Source organism: Bidens hawaiensis, unplaced genomic scaffold (genome assembly GCF_021521415.1).
Source record: "Bidens hawaiensis isolate Kalapana, Puna unplaced genomic scaffold, B.hawaiensis_p1.1 tig00007455_1, whole genome shotgun sequence".
Lineage (NCBI taxonomy): Eukaryota > Viridiplantae > Streptophyta > Magnoliopsida > Asterales > Asteraceae > Bidens > Bidens hawaiensis.
Window position 1 is genome coordinate 615,905 of NW_027491522.1, and position 12,562 is coordinate 628,466.

The window sequence follows — 12,562 nt, forward strand, 5'->3', positions numbered from 1 at the left end:
TTTTAAATGGGAAAATAGAAAAAAACCTGATTGTATCCAGTTTTTCTAAGTAGGTACCGTTCACAGTCCTACCCTACTTGGTTCCAGCAGGTATCCATATTTATCTGTCCATATTTATCCGGTCCTACCCTACTTGGTTCATGCAGGTATCCATATTTGTCTGTCGGGTTTGGTTCGGTTCTTACCCGGTTCCTGACAAGAACCAGTTCCAAAAGAAAACCAGTCAGAAAATACCCGGATTTGGGTACCAAACAAAACCCGATTCGTGAGCACCTCTAATCGAATTGACGAGCCATTGTTATCGCATAATTCTTTAGGAAAATGTGAAATTTAGTTAAATTATAGAGGAAGAGATGTAAGAACTTTACAATGTGGACACAAATTTGGAAAAATTATAGAGTTAATGATAGGAGATGAGATGTGAATGCTCAAATTAATCATTACATTTCTCTATTCTGTTAAATTAAATAATACTTTTTTATACATTTATTATTATTATAGTTTTTTGTCTTTTACTCACAACCAATTCAACAAATATTAAAAAATAAATATGAACAAACAAAGTTTCCCAAAATATACAAAAAAATTACTATATTTTTTTTATCCACCTTAAAATTTACACTCATAATTGTCCATTACCCCACCTTTTAATTTGCAAAACCCCCTAACATAATTTTAGGGGTGGTTAAGAATGCTCTAAATGCTCAAATTAATCACTAGACTAACTAATAGTGTGAGATTTTTCTAATTAAATTGTTTTTTTTTAACGTCAGTGGTAGTTTTCTTGGTTTTAATCATTAGAAAATTAAAAAATAATGCAAAACTTTCCAGCTGGGGAAAAAACTTGTCTATTTTGTCACAATCTTGAGTATTTTGAATATGAACAAAACACAACACATGGCTAATGAATCAAATACTTTTGGCTTGAATATGAACAAAACACAATACATGACTAATGAATCAAATACTTTTGGCTACTGATGGTGAAGGCCCAGAGAAATCCTGGCCTATCAATGGCTCTGTTGAATGAGAAAGACGGACACATGAAGCTGCCGCCTGTTGTTTTTCCCGATACGTTGCCCAAGTCACCAGATATAACCCTGCTATGATCAACACTCCTCCTAGAACACTGTTCACAAACGCAACTTAACTGTCAAATACAAAGTGCCAATTTTGACCCATTTACTTATGCATGGACCAGGTCAGGTCATCAAATGAACCATTCAACATCGAAATCTAAATGGGTTGAAAGTCGAGCATACACGCTAAAATAAGAACCATTCTCGACTGTAATATTCTAATTTCCTATTTTGATGTAATGAAAAGTAATGTTGGAAAATAAGAATACGCTGTGTTAAGTGTATATAGTATACACACTAACATGGTTCTCATCGTAAATCATGTGTTTTGATTCCTATGTCTTCTCATAAAATCAGATTAGTTAATGCAAAGGGTAAATTAGTAAAGTCTTATTTCCTTATTTTCTCTTGGTGTCATTCAATTTCATTGGGTTTATATGGTGTTAATTTATGGCACCGCATTAGAGAATTAAGATTGGTAATATTTTTGACAAAAATATGGAAAACAGAGATCTGATGTTTAAGTCTAATAGCATGTTAGGATGCGTAATTGACATTTTATGGACTAGGAGTAGAAGCAGAGGGTGAAGAGCATACCTTCCTAAATATATCGGGCTTCCAAGGAAGATTCTTGACAAGAAAGCAGTTGCAGCAGGTTGAAGCGGATTGTAAAGAGCAACCAAAGCAGGTCCCAGGACCTTGTTGGACCATGTTACAAGTGCATAATTCAACGCTGAAGTGATAATCCCCTGAAACAAACCAAAGTCATCATGTATTCTCTCTTATCTTCACACACGTCGAATCAGTTGAATGAGTTGAAAGCCAGCCGATTGTAATTAGGTTTTTGTGATCATAGTTAAGGAGTTCTATGTACAAATAGATGTAGGTATAAAGATTATTTTTGTAGATGAAACTCATGTCTCTAAAGCATATTTCTCACAAGGATGTTATTAAAAGATTACCTTGGTTGGGTTATTGCATATTTATTCCTAATCTATTAATTTAGCTGGTTTAAGAGGAAAGACATGTAAACACCTAAAAAGTTTAAACCAATTCAATGGAAATGAGAAGAAGCTTACCGCATAAACTACTGCCCAAATCTCAGACGATGTCAAAGTCCAGTTTGCTGACTCATTGCTCATGGCGACAGCTGTTACAACCATAAAAACAGTACCAAAAAAGTACGAATACGCTGTAACTGAAAGGTTTGCAGGATACTTGGCCAACAGTGGAGCCTGAATTAATTTCAATTAAAAGCTAATAAAACTACAAGTATATAATTCAATATGCAATAATATTCCCAAAAAAGGATAAACCTTCATGCTATCCCATCTATGTTCCTAAAACTTATTGTCTTCTAGGTCAGATTAGAGGCGCAAAATTGTCTGGTTGGGTGGGTTGGATAACTGGTTAAGACAGGTAGGTTGACACAATTAAACCACTCTTCATAAAAAATTTAATTACTCTTATCTTTATAAATAATGTGTGTGCAAAATACACAATTCAAAATCCACTTTGGGTGATTTTGATAATTTGGCCCATTCAAGCTTTTCCTTTATTTTATCCGTTTGACCCATTAAAGATAAAACAAACTAAAATGACTAGCATATAAGTACACGGGTCAAAATACCCATCTATAGATGTTATCAAGCTATGACTTATGTAATACGAAGAGCTAACATTTGTCTTAGAATATTTTATGCAAATGCGTCACTTTCTTATAAACATGCTAGCTGCAAAGAGGACATGTAGATTACTATACAAATAGCATGAGCTTATTGATTGTCTCCTCTATACATAACTACCAACTCATTTGTATGAGTTAAAATGTATAATATCTAGTTGAAGAATCAAATCTTAGTAGCTACTTAAACTGGTAAAAAGAAATTATGTTGCTTTATAGCTATTAAAATATACATGGGTACCTGAATAGTTAAAAAGGCTGCCATGCAAATACAGTTTCCTATTAAGCAAAGGACACCAAGGTGCCAGTTGTCAATCCCTAAAGTTGCAAGACTGGAAAACATCCATCCAGGAAGTTCGGTTGCCACCAATTCTTGGTGGTGTGCCTGTAAAAGGGGTGCATACCCCAGTAGAGCAGGTCCACGAAATAGAACCATCAAAACGGCACCAGAAACGCAAACAAGTGTTCCTCCAACTTTTGCCTGACCTTCAATCTTCAGCACATTTAATGTTTCTATACTGCATGTGCATCAAATAATGTGAACTTAACATACATATGTTTATGAAATCATATATTACAAGCAAATATGCTAATTTGGTAGTGCAATTATACTTAAGAATGATATGTTTGGCATATCATTAATACACGTAGCTATACAGTTATATACATGTATTCATGGATAGACACATATATACATGCGTCATTACATACACATATATGCATAAGTGTATATGTTGTACATATTTATAAGCATGTGCATTTTTTTAGACCAACAAGAAACTTTGTAACACGGATTTTAGGAATTTTATGATGGAAAAAAAGCAATTTTAATATGCATGGGATATTTTAGGCTGTATAAGTTTCTAGATGTGTGAGCCTACATCTGTGTATGAGCTACTAAATGCTCCATTAAAGATGTATTGAACTTCAAATTTAATCAACCTAAAAGTACCACATAAAGATAAAAGTTTAATCTTTATTTGTTCTTCATTAGAATCTTAATGTAATGTGTTGTCAGGTTTGGTTTTCACTTTTTCCAGTATTCTTGAATAAGATCAATTCAACTAACTGGTGAACAAAAAACACCAAGATTAAATTGGTTAAAACTGGTTCTGAATAGTTGACATGAATGAAAAATTCAAGTAAAAGAAAATTCAGTTTAGCTTACCCCATCATTGCAGCAAGTATAAACGTAAAGACAGGAATTGAAGGTTGTAAGGCTGCAGCATATGTTGGATTTGTGTAGCCAAGACCAACAAGAAACAAAAGCTGGTTCCCAAATATCCTATTTAAGGTCAATCAAGATAAAAAATAAAAATAAAAATAATCATAAATATTGAATGTGACCAAAACCATATATGATAAGTGTGTTGCTAGTAGAGGACTGACCCAAAAAAACTATAAGAATGTCAACTTTGGAGATAATAGACTTACCCGGTCAACCCAAGAAGAAAGAAAGTGAAGAGAAATTCTCTAGTCATAGCTGGTCTGATTCTCCTGCAAACAACAAAAAATAAACAACTTGTGTTCAATCATATGCTTCAAATAACTTTATCCAAAGACGAAGAAATCAAATCTGAAAGTGAGAAACGAGACTGGGACAGCATTAACAATTAGATCAGGCTCTGCTAATATAAATAAGTAAACACTAAATCAAGCCGATAATATAAGTCCAGTATTCTATTTAAAAGGATAGATCACCATTTGGAGAGAACCCGAATATGATATCTTTATTATTGTTATTACACAAAGCGCAGTGTCTCTCAATTTCAATTCAGCCCTAATTGAATAAAAAAAATCCAGTGGTGCAGTGTCCAATATAGAGGACCTAATGTTGCATCTAATGAAGCACCTTTTCAGGTTTGTAGGGTGGGTTTATAAATCTACCAAAGAAAAGATTTGGGGGGGGGGAAAGCAATTAGCAGTCAACATGAGGGCCCTTCCTTTGAGCAAAATAAGCAGCCTAACCTGACCTGACCTCAATGATTGACCTTTACTACTACTACTAATTACACAACAGAATCATGAACTCAATGCACACATACATACGTTTCACGGAAATAGGCAACGGGAGCTAGGATAGCAAGGGCAAGGATGTCCCGGTAGACGCAGAAAACGATCTCGTTCACTCCGCCGTTGAGGGCAACCGTGGTGATGACGTGGTATCCGCCGTTGAACAACTGGACCAACGCCATTGCGCCGTGGGCCTTCCAGGGCTCTTCACCGCTGCCGCCGGAGGAGGAGGACATCCTTGATTTAATCATACACACATATAGATAGATAGATATGTGTTTATATAATAATAATAATAATAATAATAGGCTAGGCGATCGATCGTATGCGGATAGGGAGATATGATATTATTTTGGTGGCAAGTTGATCTCAATAATAAACATTTCATTCCACTCGGTCGACTACGTGATGATGATGATGACGTGGATTGAAGTAAAGGACTAATCAATTCGGGAAATTTGGAGTTTTCTCTTTTCTTTCTGTCTGTCTGTCTGTCATTGTAAAAGTAGTTGTTATCCACTTTGTCTATCTATATCTATCTGTTTCAAGTTTTCAACAGTCCCAAAGTCGGACTTGTACTTTTATATGGTTCTGGACTCGGGTGGATTGGAGAATAGCTAAATATCACAAGAAAGCACTTTCGACCATATACACACTTTATGAACCGAGAGACCTTGACGAAGGCGACGATCACTCTTTGCTGAGCTGAAAATGCCTCTCTCTTCTAACCAGCATCACACGATCGTCCCGTTTGTAGTTGCAGTTCTAGATTTTTTACCCCGTTTGAGTTCAAGGCTCTCAGTATCCTCATTTTGTGGAAACACCCGTTAAGAACTCATGTTTCTTCAACTTTCCTTTTCTTTTTTCTTTTTTTGTTTTAACAACCAACACTCCTAAAGTCCTAATGCTGTAACAGGTACTAGCAAAATTCACCATTTCAGGACTTGAACCTATGACCTCGGAACCCTCATGGAAAAACCTTTATGACCACCCTAGTAAAGTGGTGATGGCATATATTTGTTTTTCTATAGTTTATTTGTTTACTATTGTTCAAGTTAACTTCTTTAACATAAATATACTAGGTTAGAAACCTATGTATTACAAAGGTTAAATAAATCCAAGTTGTAAACCAATTTCTATGAAAATTTGTATGTTAGATAAATTAGACACCAATTTATTAAACGTGTTGAATAAATTTAAGATGTTGTAAACCATCTTTTATAAAAAGTTGAGTATTATCAGCTATTGATGAAATAAGAAATAATGAAGATATAAAACCTATAAATAGCAAATAATGAAGATTTATGAATCACAAAAATTGTATTTTATATAAAAATTGTATTTTAAAGTAAGATATAATTAAAATATTCTTATGATTTCATAAGTTTTAATAAACTATTTATATAAATTACAGATATTAATTATTTAAAGTTGTTATTATTATTATTATTATTATTTAATATGATATACAGGTGGAAAACATAAATTTAGACTTTACCATAAGTGGACATATGACAACCCAAAATACTTATATGTTTTATAAGGCATTTTTTAACAACAAAGTTCAGACATCCGAGACCATTGGCAAAAATGGATCACCTTCCGCCCGAAGAACAAAACCTAGTGAGCAGACAAAATAAGTCAAACTATAGGGAAAAAGAAATGCTAAGCGTACCTGTTAAAAATTACTTTGTTAAAATACAATAACTTAATTAGGCATCATAAACCAACCGATGGGGATTTAGTAACTATTTTAAATCAAAATATGTTACTTAAAAAAGTATCAAGTACGTTTAGGGTATGTTTGGCAAAGAGTTTTTAGGAGTTTTAAGCTTCAAACTTCTAAGAAAAAGCTTATACTCAATGAAAAGCTTTGTTTGGTTGAAAAAGCTATAAGCTTTTAAGTTTGGAGAAAAAACTCATTTTTTAAACGCTACTATTAGCGTTTGAGAACAAGACAGAAGCTTTTACATTTGAATTTACAAGTTTGGTACTTGAACTTTCATTAACTTTTGTTAATTTATATAATAGTTACATATTTTACCCTTATTCAAAATTAACTACCCCATGACTTTTTAAAAGTCCATAACTTTTTCACAACTTAATATTTTTTTAAACAAATTACATCACAAAAAAAGCGTTTTATTCTCTTTAATTTTAGTATGATATTGCTATACTTCTTTACAGGTTATGATTGACAACAAGTCGAGTCAGACGAGCTCGGGTCATGTGTAAGACCAAACTAGGGTCGGAACGAGTCGATAAAAAAAGGTTAATTTAGTTCGGTTCGTGTCGGTACGGTTTTGAGTCGAAAGGGGCCAGGTCATAACATGTTTCAGATTAAAACGGTGTTGGGTCGGAAAGGGTTTCAGATCAAAAGAGGTTGGTTTAAAAAATTATCTATTTGAAATTACTATATATTTTAGCTTTGTTTCTTGATTTTCGCCACCAGTTACACGCTTACTGCCTTTGCACGAAGTACACGTCTACATTCGGTTTATGCGTGCACCATTATCAAGTGAATCATGTACCGACACTGATTATGCGGTTGATGTCAGGTTGCGCACACACTCCGCCACACCGCGTTAGCACCCAATTAGTTTTATTACCAAATACCTAAATATATCTGAAAAGCTCCAACTACTCTGTCAAACACGTAAATATATCTAAAAAGCTACAGCTACCAGCTTCCAGCTAACAGCCACCAGCTAGTTTTGCCGGGTATGTTTAGCAAAGAGAGTTTTTAGGAGCTTCTAGCTTCAAGTTTTTAAGGAAAATCTCATATTCAATAAAAAGCTTTGTTTGGTTGAAGAAGTTTCAAGCTTTTAAATTTGTAGAAAAAGCAGTAGCGTTTGAGAAAAAGCTAGAAGCTTTTACATTTGAATTTACAAGTTTGATACTTGAATTTTCATAAACTTTTGTTAATTTATATAAGAGCATTCCCATCCTATCCCCCAAATTTATGTGAGGGAGTTTGTAAATTATAGGGGGGGTTTTGAGTTATTGTGAGTGTAAATTATAGGGTGGAGAGAGAAAATGTAGTGATTTTTTGTAAATTTGAGGAAAAGGTAATGGTGTTTTGTAAATTATAGGATGGAGAAAGAAAACTGTAATGGTAAAGTATTAAAAAAATATTATTTAATTAAACAGAATAGAGAAATGTAGTGTTTTTTAGTGTAAATATAGAGATAGCGATGGGGGATAGGTTGGGAACGCTCTAATGGTTACATATTTTACCCTTATTCAAAACTAACTACCCCCATGACTCTTTAAAAAATTATAAATTTTTCACATGTTGATTTTTTTTAAACAAATTGCATCATAAAAAAGAACATTTTATTCTCTTTAATTTGTGTATGATATTGCTATATTTTTTTAACTTTAAAAAATTAGTATACTACGTGATTACCGGTTATGATTGGCAACAAGTCGAGTAAGACGAGTTCGGGTCATGTGTAAGACCAAATTAGGGTCGGAATGAGTCGATACAAAAAGAGTTAATTTAGTTCGGTTCGTGTAGGTACGTTTTGAGTCGAAAGGGGCCATGTCAGAACTTGCTTCAGATTAAAATGGTGTCGGGTCAGAAAGGGTTTTAGATCAAAAGAGGTTGGTTTAAAAAATTATCTATTTGCAATTACTGTATATTTCAGCTTTGTTTCTTAATTTTCGCCACCAGTTACATGCTTACTGTCTTTGCACGAATTATACATCTGCATTCGGGTTATACGTGCACTCTTATCAAGTGAATCACGTACTGACACTAATTATGCGGTTGATGTCAGGCCCGCACCACGCATGCACCCAAATAGTTTTATTAAAAGCTCGAACTACTCTACCAAACACCTAAATATATCTAAAATGCTACAACTAACAGCTACCAGCTAGTTTTGCCAAACATACCCTTAGAGATAAAAACGGGTTCTAACCATGAAACTAAGTGTTATGGTTTAGCGCCCTTGCCACATCAGATTTACGAGGGCGTTAAACACCATTTCATGGTAGGCATCAAGGGGTTGAGCCCCTTCGGGCCTTAATGTGTTAGTAGGGTCAAAGGCAAGATGCATGAAATCAGGGGCGGATTAGTTAATGGTTAGGGGTAGCTCGGGTTACCCCTAAACTTTGTCGGCAAAGTATAAATATTTAAGATTTTTTAGCATTTTTATGAGTCTAATATGTATATTATATTCAGCAATTGAAAAGCATGTATTTAACTTGCTAGAGTGGTATTCTGAAATGTCAGAAGTTATGTTACATGTTGCTGGTGTGTGCGGAAGTTCTAATCCTGTTGCATACATTTCACATTGCTGCATACATTTTATTTTATTTGGGATACCTCTTAAATTCTTTTTTAGATCCGTCACTGATAAAATATTAGTGCATTTAATTAACGTAGTATGAGAGTTGGGCAGTGAAAGATGAGGTTGGAGAATAGAGTACCCTATAACGGGTGTTAACAGTACCTATTTTTACTTGATTTTACTATATATATATATATTGATTTTACTATATATATATTTGTATATATATAGAGAAATGATCAAGAGAGAACTCCTTCTTAAAAAGAAAACTAGAGAACTAATAAAGAAATATTTTTAATTTATTAAAAAAAATATTTTTAAATTTCTGTTTTTGTCATTATTCTTATATTTTGTTAACATTTACTCGAAAAAATATAAAAAAATTAAAAAAAATAAAAAAATAATAAAAAAAACTCGTAGTGCACATATGCAATACATCGACTTTTTTATTGCATATGTGCACTAGTGTGCATTTTGATATCTGCAATAGATTTGAATAGCACATATGCAATTTTTTGTATTGTATTAGTTCAATAGTGTTATATAACATACAAAAATTAAAAAAATCGATATAGTTCATATATGCATTAGTGTTGTATATTACGTATACGCAATAGTGTGTATTACATACAATTATTAGTGTTGTATTTGCATATATTCAATAGTGTGTATTGTATAATGCAATTGTGTTGTATTATATGCAATAAACACTATTGTATATATGAAATACACATTAGTGCACATATGTATTACATTGACGGTTTTTTTTTATTCTTTTTATTTTTTTTAGGAACAATATCATCTTATTAGAAGGAGGAAAGAAAAAAAATCACAAAATATTTTTTTTTTAATTTAAAAATAATTTGAATTAGTTTTTTAGTTCTCTTTTTAAGAGGAGTTCTCTCTAGATCCCACCATACATATATATATATATATAATCTCCCTCAAGTTTTACATTATACAATTCAGTCCATTTTGTTTTCTTCTTTTTTTATCTTTAGTGGTTATACAAAAATGTTTGATTATTTTTAGATAAGTTTTTTGAAAACGAAAATACTAGTTAGCAAAACGATTTTTAATTCTTTAGAGAAAGCTTTTTTAACGTTTTTTTCAGATATAAAGTTGCTCATAACTAAAAAAGTGACATGTTTAAACTTGCCCATAACAAAAACAGATATATTACTGGAAGTATGATTTTGATTTTTCTTATTTTTAGTAATACTCAAACCGAAAACAACCCTAAGGGGTGTTTGGGATTCCTTGTTTTACCTCCTTATAACTTTTCATTAAGTTAATAAGTTATAAAAGCGTAACTTATTAACTTTTCCCTCAAACATCAAAAGCAATACCAAATACCTTATTCTTTTTCAAAAAGTTAATAAGTTATAAGTTGGAGAAAATAAGCAATCCCAAACACCCCCTAAGAGTTAAGTATGATTTAGCTGAAGATATAAATAAAAGCTAGGGACAATTGATATTGAATATTGTTATAAGCGATGATTAACTAACTTTTCACGGGAATAGGCTATCGGTGCAAGTACAGAAAGGGCAAGAAAGTCACGATACAAGCAGAAAACGATCTCATTTACACCACCATTTAGAGCTACTTTCGTGATCACATGATATCCTCCACTTAACACTTGCACCCATGCCATTGCCGCGTGCGCTTTCCTTGCTTCACCTCCTCTGTTAACAACGTTAACCGCCAACTCCATCGCCGCCGCCATATGATATTTCCATCTAAACCATGATACGGAAGAAGCATGAATTTATAATTAATCTGTAGGTTTGAGTTTCCATTTCAAGTTCAACCAATTGAAAGTGACTCGTTAGGTGGCTTGAGTGTATATGAAAGAGAGATCATCTTAGGATTGAAGCAAAAGAATTAATTATGAAAAGGAAACCACTACACTAGATTTTTTTCTTTTTCTTTTTCTTTTTCTTTTTTTTTTTATATACTAAATTCGGTTTTCCTTCTAACCAAGGTCTAATTGGCGAGTCAAATAGGATACGGGTAAATTCAAAAAAAAAATTTCTTATGGATTTTTCCACATTAATAAAATTCTTTGAAAATGGAATTGAAATTTGCATAGGATTTGAAATTTGAAAGATTTAGATTTGGAATCTAAGATTTCAATAAGAATTGAAATCCAATTTCATTCTTAGTGTGTTCGTTTATCGGTGGAAACATTTTAGTTTTTTTAGATTTTTATTTTTTATTTATATTTTGTGTTATGATTTTTTTATTATCTTTTTTGAAATTTTTTTAGGGGTTTTCTATTAAGATCAAAACCTCTTAAAAAATATTAAAAAATAAAAATAAAAGTAAAAAATTCATAACTCAAAATATAAATCAAAAACAAAAAAAGTATAAAAATTAAAATGTTTTATTCGTTGCCCTCGTTCAAAAAGAAAAGGCCTTCGAGAAAAGATTCCAGTGAATTTGAAGGAATTGAATTCCTCTACATTTTGGAAGGATTCGGAATTCCTTTATTTAAAGGAATTTGAAGGAATTGAATTTCAATTTCAATTCTTTGACAACCGAACACACCAAAATAGAATTAAGATTCCAATTCCAACGAGATGAACACGCCATGTCATAGGATTTTAATTCCAATTCCTTTGGATTCTCATGAATTCTGTGAAACGAAGGTGGAGTTCATTTCACGGAATGGAATGGAATTTGGATGGAGTTGGAATTTATTTCCATTCCTTAAGGTGTTCGTTTCGTTGGAATTGAAATCTTTATTCCATTTTGGTGTATTGGGTTGACAAATAAAAGGAATTCAATTCCTTCAAAATCCATTAAATAAAGGAATTTTAAATCCTTCGATCATGTGAAGGAATTTAAGTAAATTCATTGGAATCTTCAATCGGTCGACTGACATGGTCGAGTTCTGGTCGACGTTTCAGGTGTGTTCGCATTCAAGTCAACGCTCTGGGTCGTAGCGCTTTAAGGTCAGTGCTCCAGATCGGGTCACGTTCGGGTCGACGCTGTAACATCTCGGGTTTTTCAAACTCGTATTCGCTTACATATAACCCGACCTAGGAACTTATTCGGATCCTTGTTAGTAATAATATCAAGAATATATAAGTATTTAAGAATTCTATTTTCAATTCATACCCTTTATAATCTTTAAGTGGTTTATTCTTGAATTTAACTTTTAAAATATTTATATCTAAACATTTATGAAAGTAAAAGGACCAAAGTTGCCAAAATCCAAACTTCACCCCTCCAAGGCAGGAGCACCGCAGGGTGGGCATCACCCTCACTGCCGCGTGCCACTGTGGAGCCACTGATCAGATCGTTTAACTCTTAGATCGTTTCCTAGTTCGTTTTTGGCCCGAAATCGCTTATTTTTGGCAAAAATCGAGTGTTTTAAGCCCCAAGAAAACTAACTGCCGGGCATGATACTAACACATGCTCCAAGATCTAGAAGTGCCCGATCAGTTTTAAACTCCCCAATTTGAATTGATAAAAATGGCAT

At 33.0% G+C, this 12,562-nt stretch overlaps 1 pseudogene across 1 annotated transcript; it reads right to left on the minus strand.

The window, feature by feature from the left end:
* Window positions 1–926: 926 nt before the first annotated feature.
* Window positions 927–10,814, minus strand: LOC143635365 (WAT1-related protein At3g45870-like; annotated as a pseudogene). The gene is made up of 7 exons (XR_013154045.1): window positions 10,584–10,814; window positions 4,198–4,260; window positions 3,932–4,048; window positions 3,005–3,281; window positions 2,159–2,314; window positions 1,677–1,828; window positions 927–1,129 (listed from the first exon to the last, which is right to left on the minus strand). The product of XR_013154045.1 is annotated as a WAT1-related protein At3g45870-like (transcript).
* Window positions 10,815–12,562: the final 1,748 nt, after the last annotated feature.